Genomic DNA, 22,741 nt, shown 5'->3' with positions numbered 1-22,741 from the left:
AGTGCTGTTTGCTGCCAGTAAAAATGCTGCAGTGTGTCAGCCAGTCACAATTCAATAACTAGCATCTCCACACCAATACACAACAGAACTGGTAACTGATGACCCTCTGGCATTCCAGCTAACAAAAACTGATTCTGGAAATAACTCAGCGAGGCCAAAGGTGTAAATGAACACTTCACAATGAAGACAAGGTTAGAAGAAAGATTGCTGATATATAATACTGAGGTGGTAGGATACAGGGTGGACTGAGGTTAACCCAGATGGCTGATGTATATTGCTGAACCAGGGGAGGTGGGGTTAGGAGACTGGACAGAGGTTGAACAAGATGGGCAGGGATGAGCAGATGGAATCAGGTGGGAGAAGGGATCAAGGACAATCACTGATGGTCCTCCAGCAATACACAGATACTGAATGAATAGTACACACTACTGTATAAAAGATAGCAAAATAACAAAGTTAGAACAAACAACAAGAACTTAGTCATATATACTTTGACCCTCACCAAATTTTTATCAACACACCATAGAAAATTTCCCATCCGGACACTTATCATTTTTGCATGGTAACTACTCTGCCCGTGTCTGTGAGGAACTGCACAGACCTTTGGATACAGATCTTGTCTTGTGCATACTGCACCAACCACCGTCGCTGGGCCCTTAACGTGCAGGAGCAATGTGTGGTTAAGTGCCTTGCTCACGGACACAACACTCTGCTTGGACTGAGGCTCGAACTCACGACCTTCAGATTGCTAGTTCAACAGGTTAACCACTTGGCCGTGTGCACATCACAGAAACCATTCTCCCCTCTAGAGTTCCCAGTCTGTCAGTGAAATCAAAGATCCCCACAATTTGGGATGTTCTCCTTTTTCACCCACCCCAAACAGGTAGAAGACACGACAGCCATGAAGCTCAATGACAAATGCGAGGAGCCTCAGGAAGCGAGGCGAGTTGGGGGAAGTTAATGGGACTCAGTGGCCAACATCAGATTTTACAACACAACATGGAGAAATATCATCACCCATCCGGGGATTCGGAGCACACACCACGTGATCTTGCGTCACAAAGCGGAAGGCGGGCAGAACTGCGGCACACAGCCTCACGTGACCTGTTGGCGGGAATTCCATTCAATTCTGCAGAAATAGACAGCCTGGGATCCTGGTTTGGATCGTTCAATGCAGATTAAGTGAAGTCTGCACATTTCTGACGAGCCCATCTAACTGGAAAATAAATGAGTAATTGGCCCTCAGTTTGGGACTCATGGCCAACATCGGATCTCCCCGCTCGGGATCGGTCTCAATACTCACCGTTGGGAAAGTGATATCTTCGGCCCGCAGACAGTGATCCCGACCCAAGAGGCGAGGAGCCTTTGCCGATCGCGTAGACGATTCGTTTCAGCACTGAGCAGAAAAAAAAACCGACCACCCGGACACAGTGAGCATGCGCGAAGTGATTGTTGCATCATCCAGAGGGCGGGGCCTCGGCTGCCCATCTGCGGTTAAACAGGTGGGACAAACGGGATCACGTGACTGGTGGGTGTCTCCCACCCCAGGCAGAGACTCCAGCTACCCACCACTCCGTAGAAAGAAACAAACTTGCCGCTCACATCTCCTCTCACCTTAAATGTATTAGACATTTCAACCCCCAGGAAAAATATATCTTCTGTCCACTCTGTCTCTACCTCTCATCATCTTACAAACGTCTATCCAGTCTCACACCAGCCTGCGCCGCTCTGGAGAAAATAACCCCCGGTTTGTGAAACCTCTCGTTATAACTCATGCCCTCTAAAACAGGCAGTATCCTGGTAAACTCTTCTGCGCCCTCTCCAAAGCCCCGACATCCTTCCGAGAATGGGGACGACAAGAACTGTATGAGACACTCCAGATGTGGTCTAACTAGTTTTATAAAGCTGTGTTACGAACTGTAACGTTTTAGAAACGATCCAGCAGCAACAGAGTTCACACTGGAATCTGGTTTTGATGTTAAAACCACTATCTTTATTAGTATCTACTAAAAATATAGTAACAACGAAATAAAGAAAAGTTAACAGTATTGTGTAAATATTGCTCCCAAACTATCGAGCCCGAGGGAGCAAAGTTTAGAGTCTTGAGAAGGTAAAGTAGGAAAATTCAGTAATCCATGGAATAAATGATGGGAGAGAGATATTTGTAATCCAGGGTGAAACGTAGAGAAAAGGCCGTTACATCAAAATAACCGTCGTCGAAGTTCTTATCCGTTGAATCCGTCCACATACGAGTTATCAGCGAAAGTGACCTGTCACAGGAATACCGTCTTCCAGGGGTTACCACACAAGCGGTCCCCCAAGATATTCCAAAATCCACTCCTATGGATTATACGAAGTGATAGCCACACACATTCGTTGTGGTTCCCTGTACCGATGATCAAGAGCATAGGAGATTTCCGAGCCTCAGCTGCGACAAACTGAAGCTATCAGCTTTTCCAGTCTCTCTCTCTCTCTCTCTTTAGACTGGCCGACTGCCTGTCTGCAGATCGCTCTCTCTCTCTTATGGTTAAATCCACAGTTAGCGCTGTCAGCCTGTGACTGACGTCATAGTCCCGCCTCCTCACTCCGGCGCTCTTAAAGACACAGTCACAGTCCGACCGCAGGCTCGCAACAGCCGCAACACAACTTCCCGACTTTTCAACTCAGTGCTTCAACTAATAAAGACAACCACGCCATTTGCCTTCTTAACCACCGGATCAATCTGTGCAGTCTCTTTCAGGGAGCGATGAACTTGGAGTCTAAGATCCCTCTGTTCAGGGTTTTGCATTTAACAGTGTACCGTCTCATACATTCGACCAACCGAGCTGCCAAGATGATCATCACTAATCAAATCTCACTGAGATATCTCAGGTCCCATTGAATTTATTGCCAAGTGTACAAGTACGGGAAGGTACAGGTACAGAGAAACACTGACTTGTGGCAGCATCACAGGCGAGTACATTCAGATAACACACGGAACACAAATTATACGATCTCTGTCAGTAACAATCTATAAATATGTTTTATGTCATTAACAATGTATAAAATACATTGTGTCGTGATCAATATTAAAATGTGCATTTCGTGTCAATAACAGACTTGGAAATGTTGAATTTTGGTCCCTGTCTCCATTCCTCCTGCAGTCCACAACCAGCTCCTTTGTTTTTGTCACCATGAGGGAGAAGTTGTTTTCTTAACGCCACTGTGTCGGGGTGATGACTTCTTCTCTGTAGGCTGCCTCGTTATTATTTGAGATTAGGCCAGTCAATGTAGTGTCGTCAGTGAATTTCTTTCGCAGATTGGCGCTGTGGGTGGCAACAAAAGTCATGGGTGCACAGAGAGTAAAGTAGGGGGCCAAGGAGACAACCCTGTGGGGTATGTGTGCTGAGAGTCAGAGAGACAGAGGTGAGGGAGCCCACTCTTACCACCTGCCGGCGATCTGACATGAAGTCCAGGATCCAGCTACACAAGGCAGGGTGAAGGCCGAGGTCTCTGAGCTTCTTGTCGATACTTCACGCCTTCGTATGGCTACTGCTCTGCCCATGACTGCAAGGAACTGCAGAGAACTTTGGAGAGCAGAGAACATCAGAGAAACAAACCTCCCCTCCATGGACTCTTCCTGCACTTCCCCTGTCTCGGAAAAGCAGGCCATGTACTCAAAGATCCTCACAACCTGGACATTCTTGCTGCAAACCCACTCCCCTATCGGGGAAGAGATACAAAAGCCTTAAAGCGCGTACCACCAGGCTCAAGGACGGCTTCCTGTCTGCGGTTATAAGCCAAATGAATGATAAAATGGACTCGACCCTACAATGTAAATCAACGTGACCCTGTACCATATGTCTATCTGCACTGCACTTTCTCTGCAGTCATAATGCTTTGTTACAGTTATTGTTTTGTCGCTATTCAGGTCACTGTACTGTTGCAATGTATAGATCTGGTGACTGAAGGCAGATGCAGGTTCATGAGGGACTGTTACTGTCAGATTCTGCAGTTCTTGCAGTTGCTCATCGCACCCAGGACTGACCCCTGGTCACTGAGCATTGGAGGAGTCTGTTCTGCTGATGTTAGCCTTAAACTAGACTGGTGTTTAATATTGTGGATCTGTGAAAGATAAATCAGTTCTGTATCAAATCCCGTGTCTCAGGTACATACTGTCTTTACTACACTCACAATGTACACTAGAGAGGCCACTCGGCCCATCTGGTCCTCGCCCATATTTCCGTTCCATATCAGTATATCAAAATCTATCCCTGCTGCTCCGCTGTCACTGTCCCTGTGATGACAGGTTGCAACTCCGTGGGATAGGAGATTTCCCTTGAATTTCATAGAATCATAGAAATCTACAGCACATTACAGACCCTTTGGCCCACAATGTTGTGACAACCATGTAACTTACTCTTGAAACTGCCTAGAATTACCCTACCTATTTTCCTAATCTCCATGTATCTATCTAAGAGTCTCTTAAAAGACCCGATTGCATCCGCCTCTATCACCGTTGCTGGCAGTGCATTCCACACACACACCACTCTTTGTGTAAAAACTTAGCTCTGACATCTCCTCTGTACCGACTACCAAGGAGCTTCAATCTATGCACCCTCGTGTTAGGCATTTCAGCCCTGGGAAAAAGCCTCTCCACACGACCAATGCCTCTCATCATCCTGTACACCTGCATGAATTTCCTGCAGGCGAGGACCGCCCCGTCTGCAAATGAAGCAGCAGTAATTTTGTGCTGCTCTTAGTTTTCTTTCTCTTCGACTAGTTTAAACTTTGAATTTAAAATTTTTATTTGCTGATTCTTGAGGGGGAAACAATATGTCTATGTCTACAAAAAGTGGGAAGAATTTACCTGAACCTAGTGATAAAGGTAATGGGAAAGGAAAGGTGCAAAAGCAAAGATCTGATGAAATGCCATCGTGGGCTGAAGATATCGTTCGGACACTGAATTCAATTAAGAATCAGAATGGATGATTTAAAGATCCACTGGAAAAGAATAGTAATGAAATGAAGTCATTTCTGGGAAAACATAAAGACCTGGAAACTCAAGTTATTACACATGAAGAGGAATTGAAGATAACTAAGCAGAAGTTGCCTGAAGCTACAACTCATTTGCAAAGATAACAAAATAAGATTATAGACCTGGAAACTAGGGCTCGCCGAAAGAATATACGAACTGTTGGGCTGCAGGAAGGAGCTGAAGATGGAGATTTAACTGCTTACTTTGGTAAGCTTTTCCACACTTTATTTCCTACCATTCTAACAAAGCCGCCTGCTATAGAAAGGGCACACAAGGCATTTACTTCGAAATTGAAGGATTCTCATAAACCAAGATCTGTTCTGGTTTGCTTTCATCACTTTAAAATTAAAGATCAAATAATGCGACAGGCAAGAAAACAGAGAGTTTTTAGATTTATGGAAACTGATCTCCGCTTTTACGAAGATTACCCAAGAGAGATAATGGAGCAAAGATCAAAATCTCACCTGGAAGGATGTTTGGACAACGGGGGGAGTTCGGCCGTCCGGCCCTTTCACTGTGACCCCCGAACTCCACATCAAATCCGTCCAAACGAATCTGGGTGAACTTTAATGACCAATAAATATAATTCCTCTCTTTGATCAGCTGTCTGAATGATTCCCTGACTCTGAGAGGAAGGGGTATCTATGATCCACATTGTCAGGGTGTTGAGTTTACCAGGAGACAGAGACTGCAGGGACGGGAGGTTTTCTGGTCACTAATACACTGTGTGTGGACCCCGCTGGCAATTCTGGTGTTGTGACCCGAATCGAGACAAACACCACGCTGCCCACTCCACCAACAACACGGCACAGCCGGACACATAACAGGGGACTTTACATCTCACAACACTGGATTCAGTGATGAAACCCGTGATTAATGTTGTTGTCCAGCTGAAATCAGAAGAAATGTCCATTGAGGTGCTTTTAAACACGAGTGCTCTCCCACAGGTGACGTCACACACGCGCACCCACGCGCCTGACGTCACACATGCCCCCCCCCCACACCGGGATCTGCCCTCACTTGCGCGGTGTCTTACGTCACCCACGCGCTGGTGAGCACGAGCTTTACCGGTTTAACGGCTGGGCTACTAATCACGTGACCAGTCCCTCCCCCACCGCTGTCAACAGAGGATTCAGGCGCTGCGCTATTCCCATTGGTGCGAAGCGATGTCAATCACCGGTTACAGCCAGTCGCGGAGGCGGACCAGCCGAGAGGGCGTTACCCTCGCTGACTCCGTCGTCCCCACCGTCAACTCCTCCATCAAAGCGGAACAAAATCCCAAAGTAAATGTCCGCTTTCTGATTTATTTCCATTTCCCTCCGAGGGAAGTTGGGGCGTTTGTGAAGCGTCTCCTGCGGCCGGATTCTGATGTATCGCTGAGAGGTAGGAGGAGACCGCTCGGCCCGTCGGTTTGATGCCGGTTCCCCGGGGAGGGAGAGGATGAAGACGGTGAGAGAGGGGGCGGACAGGATGTTTGTCCCGGTGGGGACAGGAGGGGCTCATCTGTGGAAATGTCTGAGCCCACGGTGGTGGCGATTCACCACATTGGGGGCAAACACCGGCAGACTGTTGCCCTGCAAGCGGGGCCAATGGTCCGGGCAAAGTGACAATTATTTGTGTTTTGTTGAGATTGTACCGGGAATATGGTGTAAAATCCCGCTCCCCACACTAACACGGGTTATACAGACCAAAGAACAAACTGCCGGAGGAACTCAGTGGGTCGGGCAGCATCTGTGGAGGGAAATGGACCGTCAACATTTCGGGCCGAGACCCTCCCTCTGGACTGAGAGTGGACGGGAAATAGTCAGAGAAAAGAGGTGAGGGGTGGGGATGGGGCAAGAGCTGGGGAGTGAGAGGTGGATCCAGGTGAGGGGGAGGTGGGAAGGTGGAAACAGTGACAGGGGTGGGAGGTGACTGGTTGGGGCAACACGGGGCTGCAGAAGATGGAAATTAATTCCATGATGGAAATCCGGCAGAAACATGCGGTTGAGAGGGGAGAGTTGTGAATGTGAAATAATGAGGGAAATGTGGCCGTTGGGTCAGGCAGTCACCGGGTCACATGGGAGACCCTGTGCCGTCACGTGATCCTGTTTTATCGCAGATCGGCAGCATCTGCAGGTTTGTATCTGAGGCCCCGCCCCCTCTCTGATGACGCAATAAACACATTGCGCATGCTCGCAGTCCCGGGACTGGTGGCGATGTTTTTTCCCGTCTTTGTCCGGAGCGGCTGATCGTCTGCGGGATCCGGATCGGGTGAGGGTCCTCGCCCCCTCGGGCGGGCAGCCGGATGGACGGATCATTTTCTGCGGAGCGAGAGCGACAAGATCCATGCGGTGAGTATTGAGTCGGTCCCGAGCGATGTTCGGCAGTGAGTCCCGTTAACTTTCCCGAAATCGCGGTCTCACCCCGCTTCCTGGACAAAACCTGCCGGGGTGGGTCCGGGTTGTGAGACCTTCACACCGAACCTTGGAATACTTTCCATGCTGTGTTGATAAAAGTTGGTTAGGGGAGAAGGGTAAATGCCAAAGTTGCTGTTGTTCTGTTTTTGTCATTTTCATTCATGGTAGTATGTAGTGTTAATTCAGTATCTGTATATTGCTGGAGGACTATCAGTGATCGTCCTTGATCTCTTCTCCCATTTGGTTCTATCTGCTCATCCCCTGCCCATGTTGTTCAACCTCTGTCCAGCCTGTATCCCACCACCTCAATGATATGCCAGTATATCAATCATCTCGTTCAACTTCTGTCCAGCCTGTATCCCACCACCTCAATGATATGTATCAATCATCTTGTTCAGCCTCTGTCCAGCCTGTATCCTACCAATGATTATAAATCAACAATCTCTCTTCTACTGTTGCCTTCACTGTGAAGTGTTTTGCCTCACTGAGTGATTTGTGTTTGTTACCTGGAATGACCAGGGGATTTATTTAATGCAGAATGAGGAAGGATAAAGACAGTCACCACAATTTTAGTTTCAAAGTTACCAAATGGTCGCTATGTTAATCTTTGATAACAGAAGACTCTCCACATTTAAAGTTGAGTCTGTTATTTCCTGTTTTGGTCTTTTTTGGAGAGGCAATTTCCCGGTTGCCAGGAGCAGCCGCAAGATCTGCAGGGAGTGGTGCACATTTTTACAGCACTCTGGTCACTTCCCCTCATTGAGAGTTAGTGGCCTTGGGACCAGATGGAACAGATTGATAGCGGGGTGGGGAGGATGTTGTGAGCATTGACTGTGTTAACTCTGTGTTGGAATGAAGAGAAAATTAATGAATGTGGTCATTATATTTGTTCAACATTATTCAGGCCATCACAAACATCTTGTGATCAGTCAATAGTTGTGCGTCATTTAAAGTAAAAAGAGAAAATGCTGGAAGTGTTCTGCAGATCGTGCAACATCAGTTCTGATACTCAGTTTTCCACATTTACTCTTTCCACACCCCCAATCTGATGTACCGAGTTTCCAGCACTTAATTTCAATTTGAAATGAAAAGCCTGTTAATCCTGTTAGCCTACAGAAAATGTAATGGCCAATTGTGCTAGGCAAAATCTCATTTAACAATAAGATAATGATAAAATGTGTTCATTTTAGCTGCTGGAGACCCACACCCAGGTTTTCCAGCCCAATATCTGGCCCAGTCAGACGATTATCAGGTTCCCGTTCTACCACAGGTTGATGCAGGAGTGTTAGTTTTTGAACTCTGAATGGCCAACACACTGCAGCATGTTACCGGCAACAAGGGAGTCCTGGGGAAATTGGTGCTTGGGCTGTAATCCTGGGATGCAGACTCCAGGCATATGGAACTGTTAGTATTTGGGATTTGACCCAAGTCAGTACTTCTGTAGATGAGGCTGAATGTTCCTCCTTCCACAATGATTCAGAAGTCTCAGGTTGCTGGACATTGGTTGTGGGGAAATTCCTAATGTGGGGACGATGTGCGAGGATTCTGGGGTTGGTAAGTGGCATGTTCAGCTGCGTGACCCTATCACAGATTTTCACGAAGGTAAAATGGATTTGGGGATCAAACTGCTTGGATTTATGAGTGAGTATTTCTGGTTTGGGATCAGATGTTTGTTTCTGGAGATCCTTTGGAAGCAATGATTGCTAATCTGAGGAGAGAGTAAGGTCACATTCCATCCCTCACAGGGAGAGGCTGTGATTAAATGTTTGGAAAGGTAGAATTGGATCCAGGGGTTCAGAGTTCAAACCATGTTTGGAAATTCCCCCTCACTGTCACCTGTCTGTTAGTCAGTGGTTCTGGGCCTGTGCTGAATGGAGTTCAGAGAGATGGTGGGGGTGGGGGTGGTGCTTGTTTAAGTAAACCTACCAAATGTTGAAAAGCCTGGATACAGTGGACATGGAGAGGATGTTTCCATTAGACAGAGAGCCTGGGATCTGAGAGCACAGTCTCAGAATAAAGAAGCTTCCCCATAAAATTGATCTGAGGAGAATATCTTAAGTAAAGGGTGGCTTATTTGTTGAATTTGTTGCCACAGAGTGTGGTTGAGGCTGTCATTTGTGTATATTTGTGGCAGAGATTAATATATTTGTGATTGCTAGGTAGCTTCAGGGTTACAGGAGGAAGGCAAGAATATGGTGTTGGAATAAAAATCAGCCATGGTTGAATGGTGGAGCAGACTCGATGGATCGAATCATCTAATTCTGCTCCTACATCTCATGTCTTACCATGACTGAACGATGACTCCTTCCTATCCCTTATCAGGTTTTATGACGTGTCAGCGATATTTACAGATTTGTTCACTGACAGCATTACATTTGTCTTCAATGCTTAAATTTCAGTGAGTTTTATTTTTAGGAACATTGAACAGAATTGTTTTGTTCTCCTTTGCATTGTTAACGTGCTTCATTATCTTTCATGTTAAAGTTAGACCTGCGGTGAGAGGTTTATTGGAGGAAAAGCCCATAACTGTAAGCGAACCACAGCTGAAGATGAGGGAACAGCAACAAGTGAACCTGCCAAAGGACTGAGAACGTCAGCTGGAGAGAACCCAATGTTGCCTTGGGCTTGAGTGGGTATTGCAGAAGGGATGGGAGAGTCTGTCCTTCTTTCACGGTGATCCGGACAGTGGGGCAGTGGTACGGCCGACTTCATGGCTTCAAATTGCCCAGAGATGGGGAACAACATCTTGGGTTCGGTCAATATTAAAAGAATGTCTTACCAGATGTCCCGTCTTCACCTCAGACTCCTTCCAGTATTGGAGTTGGCCCACCAGCAAGTCTTGCCAGTCTCCCTCTGTGTTGGAGGCTTGTTTCATCAAGGTGTAGGCAAGGAACCCTAGGCTCTTTGGCTTGAATCCAGGGCAAACCCTAACGGTGGTATGGGGAACCACCAGTCCTGTCTGTCGCCAAAGGAAATCTGGAACTTTGGCCAGAAATGCACTGCCCTCTCTTCCTTTCACCTCTCCAATCACCGTGACTGGGAACTTCTGTCCCTCGAGGAGTGTATAATATTGGCTTTCCTCAGCTGAGCACCCCGTAGGCTCATAGCACAGAGTCACACGAGAGTCAACCGCTGGCAGAAGGGGTTCAAATGCAGTGGAGTCCAGGTTAAGTGCCCACCACTGGGGGGGTCGGTAACTGGGGAAACTGCCAGTTGTTCACTGGTCCCAGGGTCGTACCCTTGTCTGAGCATAGAATCTCGACTCCCAAGGTACATAGCAAGTCTCCCCCTGCGAGATTACACCCCAGTCTGGTGGTGGCTGTAAATGAAACATCACACTGGTTCCCCTGGAATTCCACCTGCACGTGAGTACATGCGTTGCGTGCTTTGGTTCCCATTTCTGATCCCCAGATATAGCCTGCTTGTGTCGTTCTTCCCGCTGAACATATTCACCTTTGATATTACTTCCCTTCGGGGTTCGTCGGGATTCAAAAGCCGGGTCCCAGTAATATGTCAAAGCTCATCGCATTCGATTTTGTTCATAGTCAGGCCAATCCATATTACTTGTTTTAATCATGTTGGCTAACTTAGTTGGTAAGCATTGGAGCAGTAAGGCATTAAACTGGGGGGGACAAATTCCCATCATTAAAGGCTTGGTCTCCTGAGAAAGTGCCATAGCAGCCCACAATTTGCTCCCAATACTCTGGTCCCAATTCTCCAGGCTCAGGTTTGCATTCAAGTACTTTAATGATGTTTACAGGTTGCTGGAGAGCCCTTCCAAGGCTTGAATAATCTGGTCTGTCTGTTCATTCCCATTATGATGTTCCGTCTGTAACTCCTGATAGGTGTGGTGTTTCAATTTGGCCTTCCATTTCCACCCCTCATCAGCTGAGAGAATCATGCAGCAGAGACTGAATAAATCTTGCAGGGTTGCATTAAACATTTGTTTAGTACTGCGGACATACTGAGCAAACTGTGCTGGTTTTTCTTTTCTATCTGGGGCCTGATTCATGATCATTATCATTTCTTGAGGCTTCCAGGGTGCGTACACAGGAATCACTGAGGGCTGTCCCTCCTCCTGCTCGTGGATTGGGCAGCATTCGGGTCGGCAATAGTCTTTGTGGAGCCATTAACTCTGGGGTTTTATTGGATTCTTCCCTCCCTGTCTCGGAATAATCCTCGGTATTCCCTTTCTGGATCTCAGGGTAGAGTGCCTCCCCTCCCCTGCCGCCACTGTTTTACCTGAGCGGCCACCGTACCTGAGTCCTGGGAGGATTGGGGTTCAGGGGCACTGGGTGCACTTAGCCCCTGGTAAGCTGGGGTGGGGGGACGGGTACGGTGGGTGCCCACTCCTCATCACGGTTATCGTCCTCAAACAGGTTCGGTATGCCAGACATGGGTTCGGGATCCCTTGTTTCCTTATCAGTTCGAACTTTAGACTTGCGTTCCTGCCCTTCTCTCCTATCTACAAGATGTGTATCCAGCTACAGCTTGTAACCCTGCACTTGAAGGAACTGGAACTTGAAATGGATGAATTCTGGATCATCCAGAAGATGGAGGGGTTGATAGACATGACATGAAGAAAGGTGAGTTACACCTAAGGTGCAGGACACAGGAAACTGGGTGAGAGTCAGGAAGGGGAATGAGGTTCAGTAGCCATCACAGAGTACTCTTGTGGCCGACCCCCACAACAACAAGTGGGCCTCTTTACAAATTGTTGGGGGGATTATCTAGTTAGGGCAACAGAACAAGAGGGGACTAATATCCTAGTGGTAAGGCTTGCTAGTGCCAGTGTGTGGGGGAGGGGTGATGTGGTTAAAATAGGTTGCAGGGAGAATGGGAGCCAGAATGACAGAACAGAGAGTGGAGATGGTGAATTGAATTGAATTGACTTTATCACATACATCCTTCATATACACGAGGAGTAGAAATCTTTACGTTACATCTCCATCTAAATGTGCAATGTGTAATTTATAGTAATTTATAATAGATAGTTTATACATCTGTCAGTCAATATAACATAGAAATGCATTTGTATCAGCATGAATTAATCAGTCTGATGGCCTGGTAGAAGATGATGCCCCAGAGCCTGTTGGTCCTTTGCTGTGGTACCGTTTCCTGGATGGTAGCAGCAGGAACAGTTTGTGGTTGTGGTGAATGGGGTCGCCAATATCTTTTGGGCCCTTTTTACACACCTGTCGCTGTAAATGTCCTGAATAGTGGGAGGTTCACATCTGCAGGTGCGCTGGGCTGTCCGCACCACTCTCTGCAGGTTCCTGCGATTAAGGGAAGTACAGTTCCCATACCAGGCAGGATGCTCTCAATTGTGTCCCTGTAGAAAGTTCTTAGGATTTGGGGCCCCATCCCAGACTTCTTCAACCGACTGATATGAAAGAGCTGCTGCTGTGCTCTTTTCACAACACAGCCGGTAAGTACAGACCATGTGAGATCCTTGGTGATGTTTATGCTGAGGAACTGTAAGCTGTTCACCCTTTCAACCCCAGATCCATTGATGTCAGTAGGGGTTAGACTGTCTCCATTCCTCCTGTTGTCCACAATCAGCTCCTTTGTTGTTGTGACAATCAGAGAGAATTTGTTTTCTTGACACCAGTCAGATGTTGTTCAGGACACAGAGAGAGTCAGCAATCAAATGGCTGAGCATGGTGCGATGAATGTGCTGAGCTGTATATATCACATCGTAGGAAAGCCAGATGAGCTGAGGACAGGGAATTATGATATTGTCGCCATTATTAGGACTTGGTTGCACCCAACATTCAGAAAGGTTTAGAGGAACAAATTTGTGAAGAGTTTGCAGACCATGCCATGAAACAAAGCTTAATTCATTAAGTGATTTTAAGTTTCCATATATTGACTGAGACTCCCGTACTGTTAAAGGACTAGATGGGGTAGAGTTTGACAAATGTGCCCTTAATTAGTACGTAGAATTCCTGACGTAAAAGAGTGCAATAAGCTGTTAGGAAATGATCCAGGGCTGGTGACAGAAATTAGTGATCATAATTCCATAAGATTCAAAGTAAAAAAAAAATGAAAAAACTGAGGTCTGGACCATGGGTTGAGATTCTAAATTGGAGAAAGGTCAATTTTGATGGTACCAGAAACGATCTGACAAGTGTGGGTTGGGACAGGCTGTTTTCTGGCAAAGGAGTACTTAGTAAGTGGGAGGCCTTAAGAGGTGAAATTTTGAGTGTGTAGAGTTTGTATGTGCCTCCAAAAATAAAAGTTGAAAGGTAACTGGTGCAGGGAACTTTGGTTTTCAAGAGATATTGAGGCCTGGGATATTTTGTTCCTCTAAATGCCTCAGAATTTTGAGTGCTACCAAGACTTATTAACGACTACAATATCATAATTACACCCCCGAGCTCATCTGACTTTTTTTTTAGTCGTCTGCTGTTGGTTTCTAAAAGCTTCTCAATAGTTTTTGCTCTATATTTTGCCCTCTCTTTGGCCTTTATATTGGCTTTGGCTTCTCATTTCAGCCACAGTTGTCTCCTCCTGCCCATCCAATGCTTTCACTTCTTTGGGATGTATCTATCACTTAGCTCCCGAATTGCTCCCAGAAACTCCAGCCATTGCTGCTCCATTGTTACTCCTACCTTTTCCCTTCTGAACAAGTTTGGCCAGCTTCTCTGTCACAGAAACAGAGAAACATGGTTCAGTATGGAAACAGGTTATCTGGCCCATCTAGTCAATGCTGAAAATACATTTAAGCTGTCTAATGCAACTACCTGCACTGGGACCATTGCCCTCCATACCCCTACCATCCAGGTACCTATCAAACTTCTTTTAAATGGTGAAACCAAGCTTATATTCACCACTTGTGCTGGCATCTCATTCCTCACTCCAACGCCCATTTCAGTAAAGAACTTTTCCACTTGTTCCTGTTAAGTTTCTCCTTCCCTACTTACCCAGGACATCTGGTTGTCGTCCCACCCAACCTCAGTGGAAAAAGTTGCTTGCATTTACCCTATCTATACCCTCATAATTGTGTATACTTCTAACAAATCCTCAAAGCAATGTATAATTTCTTTGTTTATGTTTAGAGCCTTTTTTAGGTGTATAGGATGATGAGGGGCATTGACCGTGTGGATAGCCAGAGGTTTTTTTCCCAGGGCTGAAATAATGAACACGAGGGGCATAGTTTTAAGGTGCCTGAAATAGATACCGAGGGAGATCGATGACCTGCGGATCATTCGGGAGAATGCGGATATTATAGATCGTAGCTACAGGGAGGTAGTTACGCCAAAGGAGCAGAGGACAGGAAATTGGGTCACTGTCAGGCGAGGGAAGGGGAAAGGGCAGGCAGAGCAGCGTTCCCCTGTGGCCATTCCCCTCAACAACAAGTATACCGCATTGGATACTGTTAGGGGGGGGCTGACTTACCTGGGACTAGCTGCAGCAGCTGGATCTCTGGCACTGAGTCTGGCTCTACAGTGCAGAAGGGAGGGGGGGAAAGAGGAGAGCGGTAGTGATAGGGGACTCGATAGTTAGAGGTGCAGATAGGAGGTTCTGTGGTCGTGACAGAGAATCCAGGATGGTTTGTTGCCTCCCAGGTGCCAGGGTCAAGGATGTCTGTGATCGATTGCATGACATTCTGAAATGGGAGAGTGATCAGCCAGATGTCGTGATGCACATTGGTACCAATGACATAGCAAGAAAGAGTGAGGAGGTCCTGGAGAGTGAGTATAGAGAGCTTGGTAGGAAGTTGAAAAGCAGGACCTCAAGGGTGGTAATCTCAGGATTGCTACCTGTGCCAGGTACCAGTGAGGGTAGGAATAAGATGCTCTGGAGGAGGAACAAGTGGCTGAGGAACTGGTGTAGGGGGCAGGGTTTCAGATTGCAGGATCATTGGGACCTCTTCTGGGGCAGGTGGGACCTGCACAAGAGAGACGGGTTACACTTGAACTACAGGGGGACCAATATCGTTTCAGGGAGGTTTGTTAGTGCTATTGGGGAGGCTTTAAACTAGATTTGCAGGGGGGATGGGAACCAGAGTGCCAGAGCTCACAGTGTGGATGGGGTGAAAATAAATGATGTTGAAAGTTTAAGCAAATCCGCTGATAGAAAGGTTGTGAGTGGTTGTAAAAATCTTCTGAGGTGTATATATTTCAATGCTAGGAGTATTGCGGGGAAGGCGGTTGAGTTGAGGATGTGGATTGACACATGGAATTATGATGTTGTAGCAATTAGTGAAACTTGGCTACAGGAGGGGCAGGACTGGCAGCTTAATATTCCAGGGTTCCAATGTTTCAGATGTGATTGAGGCAGAGGAATGAAAGGTGGGGGAGTAGCATTGCTTGTTAGGGAAAATATTACAGCAGTGCTCAGGCAGGACAGATTAGAGGGCTTGTCTACTGAGTCCTTATGGGTGGAGCTGAGAAACAGGAAAGGTATGGCCACATTAGTGGGATTGTATTTCAGACCACCCAATAGTCAACGAGACTTGGAAGAGCAAATCTGCAGACAGATAGCAGGCAACTGCAGGAAACATAAAGTTGTGGTGGTAGGGGATTTTAATTTTCCATACATTGATTGGGACTGCCATACTGTTAGGGGTCTAGATGGTTTGGAGTTTGTAAAATATGTTCAGGAAAGTTTTCTAAATCAATATATAGAGGGACCAACTAGAGGGGATGCAATATTGGATCTCCTGTTAGGAAATGAGTTAGGACAAGTGACAGAAGTCTGTGTAGGGGAGCACTTTGGTTCCAGTGATCATAACACCATTAGTTTCAATTTGATCATGGACAAGGATAGATCTGGTCCTAGGGTTGAGGTTCTGAACTGGAAGAAGGCCAAATTTGAAGAAATGAGAAAGGATCTAAAAAGCATGGATTGGGACAGGTTGTTCTCTGGCAAAGATGTGATTGGTAGGTGGGAAGCCTTCAAAGGGGAAATTTTAAGAGTGCAGAGCTTGTATGTTCCTGTCAGGATTAAAGGCAAAGTGAATAGGAATAAGGAACCTTGGTTCTCAAGGGATATTGCAACTCTGATAAAGAAGAAGAGGGAGTTGTTTGACATGTATAGGAAATAGGGAGTAAATAAGGTGCTTGAGGAGCATAAGTGCAAGAAAATACTTAAGAAAGAAACCAGGAGGGCTAAAAGAAGACATGAGGTTGCCTTGGCAGTGAAAGTGAAGGATAATCCAAAGTGCTTTTACAGGTATATTAAGAGTAAAAGGATTGTTAGGGATAAAATTGGTCCTCTTGAAGATCAGAGTGGTTGGCTATGTGCGGAACCAAAGGAAATGGGGGAGATCTTAAATAGCTTTTTTTTTACGTCTGTATTTACTAAGGAAACGGGCATGAAGTCTCTGGAACTAAGGGAAACAAGGAGTGACATCATGGAAACTGTACAGATTGAAAAGGAGGAGGTGCTTGTTGTCTTAAGGAAAATTAAAATGGATAAATCCCCAGGACCTGACAGGGTGTTCCCTCGGACCTTGAAGGAGACTAGTGTTGAAATTGCATGGTCCCTGGCAGAAATATTTAAAATGTCGCTGTCTACAGGTGAGGTGCCGGAGGATTGGGGAGTCGCTCATGTTCTTCCGTTGTTTTAAAAAGGATCAAAAAGTAATCCGCGAAATTATAGGTGGGTAAGTTTAACATCGGTAGTAGGTAAGTTATTGGAGGGAGTACTAAGAGACAGAATCTACAAGCATTTGGATAGACAGGGACTTATTAGGGAGCGTCAACATGGCTTTGTGCTTGGTAGTCATGTTTGAACAATCTATTGGAGTTTTTCAGGAGATTACCAGGAAAGTGGATGAAGGGAAGGCAGTGGATATTGTCTACATGGACCTCAGTAAGGCCTTTGTCAAGGTCCCGCATGGGAGATTAGTTAGGAAAATGCAGTCGCTAGGTATACATGAAGAGCTGGTAAATTGGATTAGACATTGGCCCAACGGAAGAAGCCTCAGAGTGGTAGTAGAGAATTGCTTCTCCGAGTGGAGACCTGTGACTAGTGGTGTGCCACAGGGATCAGTGTTGGGTCCATTGTTATTTGTTATCTATATCAATGATCTGGATGGTAATGTGGGAAATTGGATCAGCAAATTTGCCGATGATACAAAGATTGGAGGTGTAGTAGACAGTGAGGAAGGTTTTTCAGAACGTGCAGAAGGACTTGGACCAGCTGGAAAAATGGCAGATGGAGTTTAAAACAAACAAGTGTGGGGTATTGCACGTTGGAAGGACAAACAAAGGTAGAATATACAGGGTTAATAGTAAGGCACTGAGGAGTGCAGTAGAACAGAGGGATCGGGGAATACAGATACAAAATTCCCTAAAAGTGGCGTCACAGGTAGATAGGGTCGTAAAGAGAGCTTTTGGTACATTGGCCTTTATTAATCAAAGTATTGAGTATAAGAGCTGAAATGTTATGATGAGGTTGTATAAGGCATTGGTGAGGCCGAATCTGGAATATCGTGTTCAGTTTTGGTCACCAAATTACAGGAAGGATATAAATAAGGTTGAAAGAATGCAGAGAAGGTTTACAAGGATGTTGCCGGGACTTGAGAAACTCAGTTACAGAGAAAGATTGAATAGGTTAGGACTTTATTCCCTGGAGCGTAGAAGAATGAGGGGAGATTTGATAGAAGTATATAAAATTATGATGGGTATAGATAAGAGTGAATGCAAGCAGGCTTTTTCCACTGAGGCAAGGGGAGAAAAAAAACGGAGGACATGGGTTAAGGGTGAGGGGGGGAAGTTTAAAGGGAACATTGGGGGGGCATCTTCACACAGAGAGTGGTGGGAGTATGGAATGAGCTGCCAGACGAGGTGGTAAATGCGGGTTCTTTCTTAACATTTAGGAATAAATTGGACAGATACATGGATGGGAGGTGTATGAAAGGATATGGTCCGTGTGCAGGTCAGTGGGACTAGGCAGAAAATGGTTCGGCATACCCAATAAGGGCCAAAAGGCCTGACCCTGTGCTGTAGTTTTTCTATGGTTTTCTATGGTTCTAAAAGAAAGAAGGTTGTGTGGTGTCTATTCTCCAGAGGAAAAGGTCAGTTCCTTGAACCCGTTTTATTTCTGTCGTCGTGAATCCTATGGATAAGGCAGGTTCCTACTGCGACCAGCAGTAACGTCAGGTCTTCGAGGAGATCTTTACTTCAGGAAAGTCTCTCCTAATTGACTGTGTAAACTCTTGGACTTTCGAATTTTCAATTTTAAGACCGTGTTCGCATTTACCACTTTAAGAAGTATTCCAGAGTTTGATGGTTGGTTAAATTGCCGTATAGCTGCTGACTTCCGTTTAAGTTAGTCGTTTGTTTATTTTTCACTATCGCTGAGCAGGGTTTAATAAATGTTATATGTTTGTTTGTATAATACTGACTAAAATTCTATATTCCTTGCTGCCTAACACCATAGCACTTCACATACCTGTAGAATTGCTTGGCGTTTTCCTTAATCCTGCCCGCCAAGTTCAGTATTCTCCAGTCAGACGGACATTTGTGAGGAGAGCGTTAAACGGGCCGATGTACGACGACATATTGAGGTTAAAAGAGAGGATGCACTGGAACTTCTGAAAAATAAAAACTTTAGGATAGATAAGTCAGTTTGTGTGGTAGGGAGAAACCCTGGGAGACTGCGGGAAGCGGTGAGTCCTACATCAGTGATGGGCAGATTATCAGAGAACATTCTTAGAAACAGGATTTACGAGAATTTGGAGAAGCATTACTTGATTTTGGAGAATTAGTATGGCTTTGAGAGTGGCAGATAATGTCTCACAGGCCTGCTTTAATTCTGTGATGCAGAGGATAGTTGGGATGGACCGTTTTCTCTCTGGATTCTGGTGCCAGTCGAGTCCTGCAGAGATTTGCTCTGAGCCCCCGGATTTTTGTGCTTTAAGATGATGTGAACAAGGAAGTGAAACGGTGGGTTATTGTATTTGCATTGATGTGGAAGTTCGTGGAATTATGGATAGTAGAGAATGTAGCCACAGATTAAAACAGGACGCAGAGCAGCGCTGCGAAGTTGCAGAGGGAGTTCAAACCGGAACTTTACGGAGTGAGTCACTTTGGAAGGATGAACTTGAAGGCAGAGGTGACACTCTCGAGTCAACCGAGGGCGGCACATTTGTTAGAGTTCCACAATGGAAAGAGAGTGATGAGACTCTCTCCAGTAAGCGGAGGGCCGCTCATCGGTACGAGAACCACAACAGGGACGGAGTGTTGCACTGCATGAGCAGGAAGAAGTGTGATTGAAAGGTGAGCTGGAACCCATCCGCTGTTCTGCACATATTTATAGTGACGCTCGAAAGGCAATATACTTGAAAGTAAATCAGGAGAAAAGAAAGAAAACTTAATGGCAAATAATAGAACAGCCTGGGATAGTTCACAGATTTCCCTTCCTACTTTTGTTCGAACAGAGAATGGATGGAGAAATAGCGGTAGAATTGTGGCAGTTTTGAGAATAACTTTAAAGTTAAATAGACTGCATCGCACGTCAAGGGTATGGGGTGGTCAAGCCATTGACTGGAAGTGGTCGGGTTCCTGCCAAACGGCCCATGTGTGCGCTGGAAAACATTGCTCTTCAAACCGACTGCAGCCCTCGCTTATCTCCCGAGGACGCGTTCCCTTTTTGATCACAGATCTCTGGAATATCGCTGTGGATCTTTTAAAGTGTTTGGAGGAATATGTGCAGTGTATTTTATTGTGACATATGTCAGCTGTCACTATGATTTCCAACAATCAAAGCGCCCGGAATGAATGGAACGAATGAAAGAGAAGAATGAACGAATGTTCCCCTTTAATAAAGAAGTGTTCTCCAGTTCACTTGCCAGAACAAACTTCTTCCCTCAATTTCAGAAGCGAATGTTCTCCGTGAAGTGTTACAAAATAAATCGACTTCAATATAAATGCCTACTTTAAAAGCAGCACAGATATGAACATATACTATTTAAATAGCTGAAGCCAGGTATAATGGAAAGTAACATGGAAAATTTGCATCATATTTTGTTTTAAAGTAAATAGATTGCAATATCCCTTGAGGAGTCAAATTCAAGACACGGGAACAGTGCGTAAAAGTGGTTTAACGTAAGTGTTTATGCAGTTTTTCACTAATGTCTCTGACGCTAATTGCCTCAGTGGAATTGCTCTCACCGCAATAAAAGTCTGCTAAACCGATCAGCAGTCCATCTGAGCAGCTGAAACGTTCCGTACAACTGAACGCTGCTTCTGACGGAATATGGGATATTCGACGATTTACTGCCTCGCAGCCGTTTACTCTCCCACACTTATAGCGGTTGGTGTCCCCGGTAAGATGCCGGAGTTGGTTACTTTACGTACGGTACCGTAGTCTTGCTGTCACTCTGCTGCGGTATCCACACTGTTACTGAGCACAAATGCTGCCATCGGCTGTAACGTGTTTCAGGAAAGGAGGAAACAGGCATCTAATGGTTTTACTTCTATCTTCCATACTTCAATCACAGTGTTTCTTCTTTTGTCAATTAAGTTGGTGCCAATATTGTCACTGTTTCATAATTTCACCTCGTTTGGCTTTCTGAAGTGACGTTGGGCTCTGCTTTTCTAGGTCCGAGTCTCTATCAGTGCAGACACTTCGACCTTATAACAACTTGGCAGCTTATTTAAATGACGGTCCAGTCTATTTTCGACATGTAGGGCTGTTCTTCTGTAAGTCAGTAAATGGGAACTCGTGCTTTATATCTCCTTGAATCCACTTTGTCACCGCTACAAACAATCCCTTCAGCTATTTCACCTGTAATAATGGAAATGGTGTTGCTTACAGGAGTGATCAACTGCTCGCCAGGACTTGAGTCGTGGAACTCGGATTCCTCGCTCTAAGCTGTGGGAAGGTCGCCAATCCACGGACACTCACATCCGTCATTGTCCTCCAGCCGGAGCGCAGCGACGGAGACCGCACACACTGGGTTTTCGCTTTCCACTTCCAAACAGACCATACCCTCCATAGCATCGGTAGAATCGGGGCATTCAGGGAGCTGACCATATTTCTATTTTGTTTCCAAATTTCTTGCAGTTAACCTAACGACGATTGTGAACCTTTCTCGGGGTAAATGCGGAATCTCCAAATGCATCACCCGTTACCTGGTTGGAATGGCAACAGCGGATCTGATGGTTGATGTCGTTGTTGCTTTAGTGGAACAGACCAACAATATCTACATTTATTCCACATCCCTTCTCATCACTCCTGTATGCGCTCTGACACTTATATTTCGGGTTGTAAAGACCGACTGTTCTATTTGGTTTACGGTCAGTTTTACCTTCGATCGCTTCATCGCAGGATGTTGCCAAAAGCTGCGGGAACGATACTGCACGGAGTGAAGAGCAACGGTGGTTATCGTGACCGTGGTTATACTGAGCTGCGGAAAATGTGTCCCGATTTACCTTGCCCTTGAACCTTACGTCATCATTGACAACACGCCGTGGCGGTGCACCCGCACACGTGAATACGCTACTTCACCCGTGTGGAGAGGATACGCATTACTGGGGAGTATTTTAAAACCATTGCTACCAATCGGCTTAATCCTGGTATTTAACGGGTTAACCGTAAGACTTATCATTGTGGCAAATAGAGTCCGCAGAAGGCTTCGGCACAGCAGCGACAATCAGAAAGATGCCGAGGCGGAAAACCGCAGAAAATCGATTATTTTGTTGTTTTCTATATCAGCTAATATCATATTATTTTGGATGCTCTCTGTAGCCCGTTCCCTGAAATGGCAAGCACAAAACTAATTTTATCAAGACAGATATTTGTGTTCCCCGGTATACATCCTACAGCAATTTGGGTTCATTTTGCAAACACTCAGCATGTGCACCAATACTTGCATCTCTACAGTGACACCGAGGAAATTCAGAGAAGTGCTGAGGAATGTAATGACATATGTGTTTACATTAACTGGCCATCTGTGCAGATAACACCCGCGTCTAATGACACATTCAGCGGAGTTTTCAAATAAAGCCTTTTTACAATGACAAATATGTCATAAATTCAAATAATCATATGCCTGGTTATCCGGAAATTGAAGAATTGGCGGAAGATTGCTGACTTCATACAGTTCTGAAAAGTAGCAATACAAACATTCAATGCTGCTGGCGTGATTCTTACGTTGGTTGAAGTATCTTCCAAACTATCACAGACACTCGACTGTCAAAAGGGCAGGAATGGCTTCAGGACTTTCCGTGTTTCAGGCAGGGTCCGGTAAAAGTGTGTAAAGGGAGTACGATGGCAAATCAGGGATAGTATAGCAGCTACAGAAAGGGAGAACAACATAAAGCTTTCATTTGTTAATAGACTGTGAGACTAACACAGAAACATAAAG

At 45.6% G+C, this 22,741-nt stretch overlaps 1 protein-coding gene and 1 long non-coding RNA gene across 3 annotated transcripts in view; one reads left to right on the top strand and one right to left on the bottom strand.

Annotated features, from left to right (window-relative positions):
• LOC140207068 (NACHT, LRR and PYD domains-containing protein 3-like) overlaps nt 1-1,452 on the bottom strand; it is a 37,297-nt gene extending 35,845 nt beyond the window's left edge. Inside the window, exon 1 of the mRNA XM_072275387.1 lies at nt 1,304-1,452. The gene's annotated coding sequence lies outside the window, so the exon portion shown is untranslated. The remainder of the gene's footprint in view (nt 1-1,303) is intronic.
• Nucleotides 1,453-6,305: 4,853 nt separating this feature from the next.
• LOC140207077 (uncharacterized) lies at nt 6,306-22,398 on the top strand. Of its 2 annotated transcripts, XR_011888484.1 has the most exons (3): nt 6,306-6,400; nt 7,199-7,350; nt 21,439-22,398. It is a non-coding gene; the product is annotated as an uncharacterized lncRNA (long non-coding RNA). The 2 variants fall into 2 exon arrangements; XR_011888483.1 differs by lacking the exon at nt 6,306-6,400 and having other exon boundaries at nt 6,968-7,350.
• The last annotated feature ends 343 nt before the right edge of the window (nt 22,399-22,741 follow it).

This window comes from Mobula birostris, chromosome 13 (genome assembly GCF_030028105.1).
Source record: "Mobula birostris isolate sMobBir1 chromosome 13, sMobBir1.hap1, whole genome shotgun sequence".
Classification (NCBI taxonomy): Eukaryota; Metazoa; Chordata; class Chondrichthyes; order Myliobatiformes; family Myliobatidae; genus Mobula; species Mobula birostris.
Note: the sequence above shows the minus strand (reverse complement) of the source record. Positions and strands in the feature narration are given on the sequence as shown.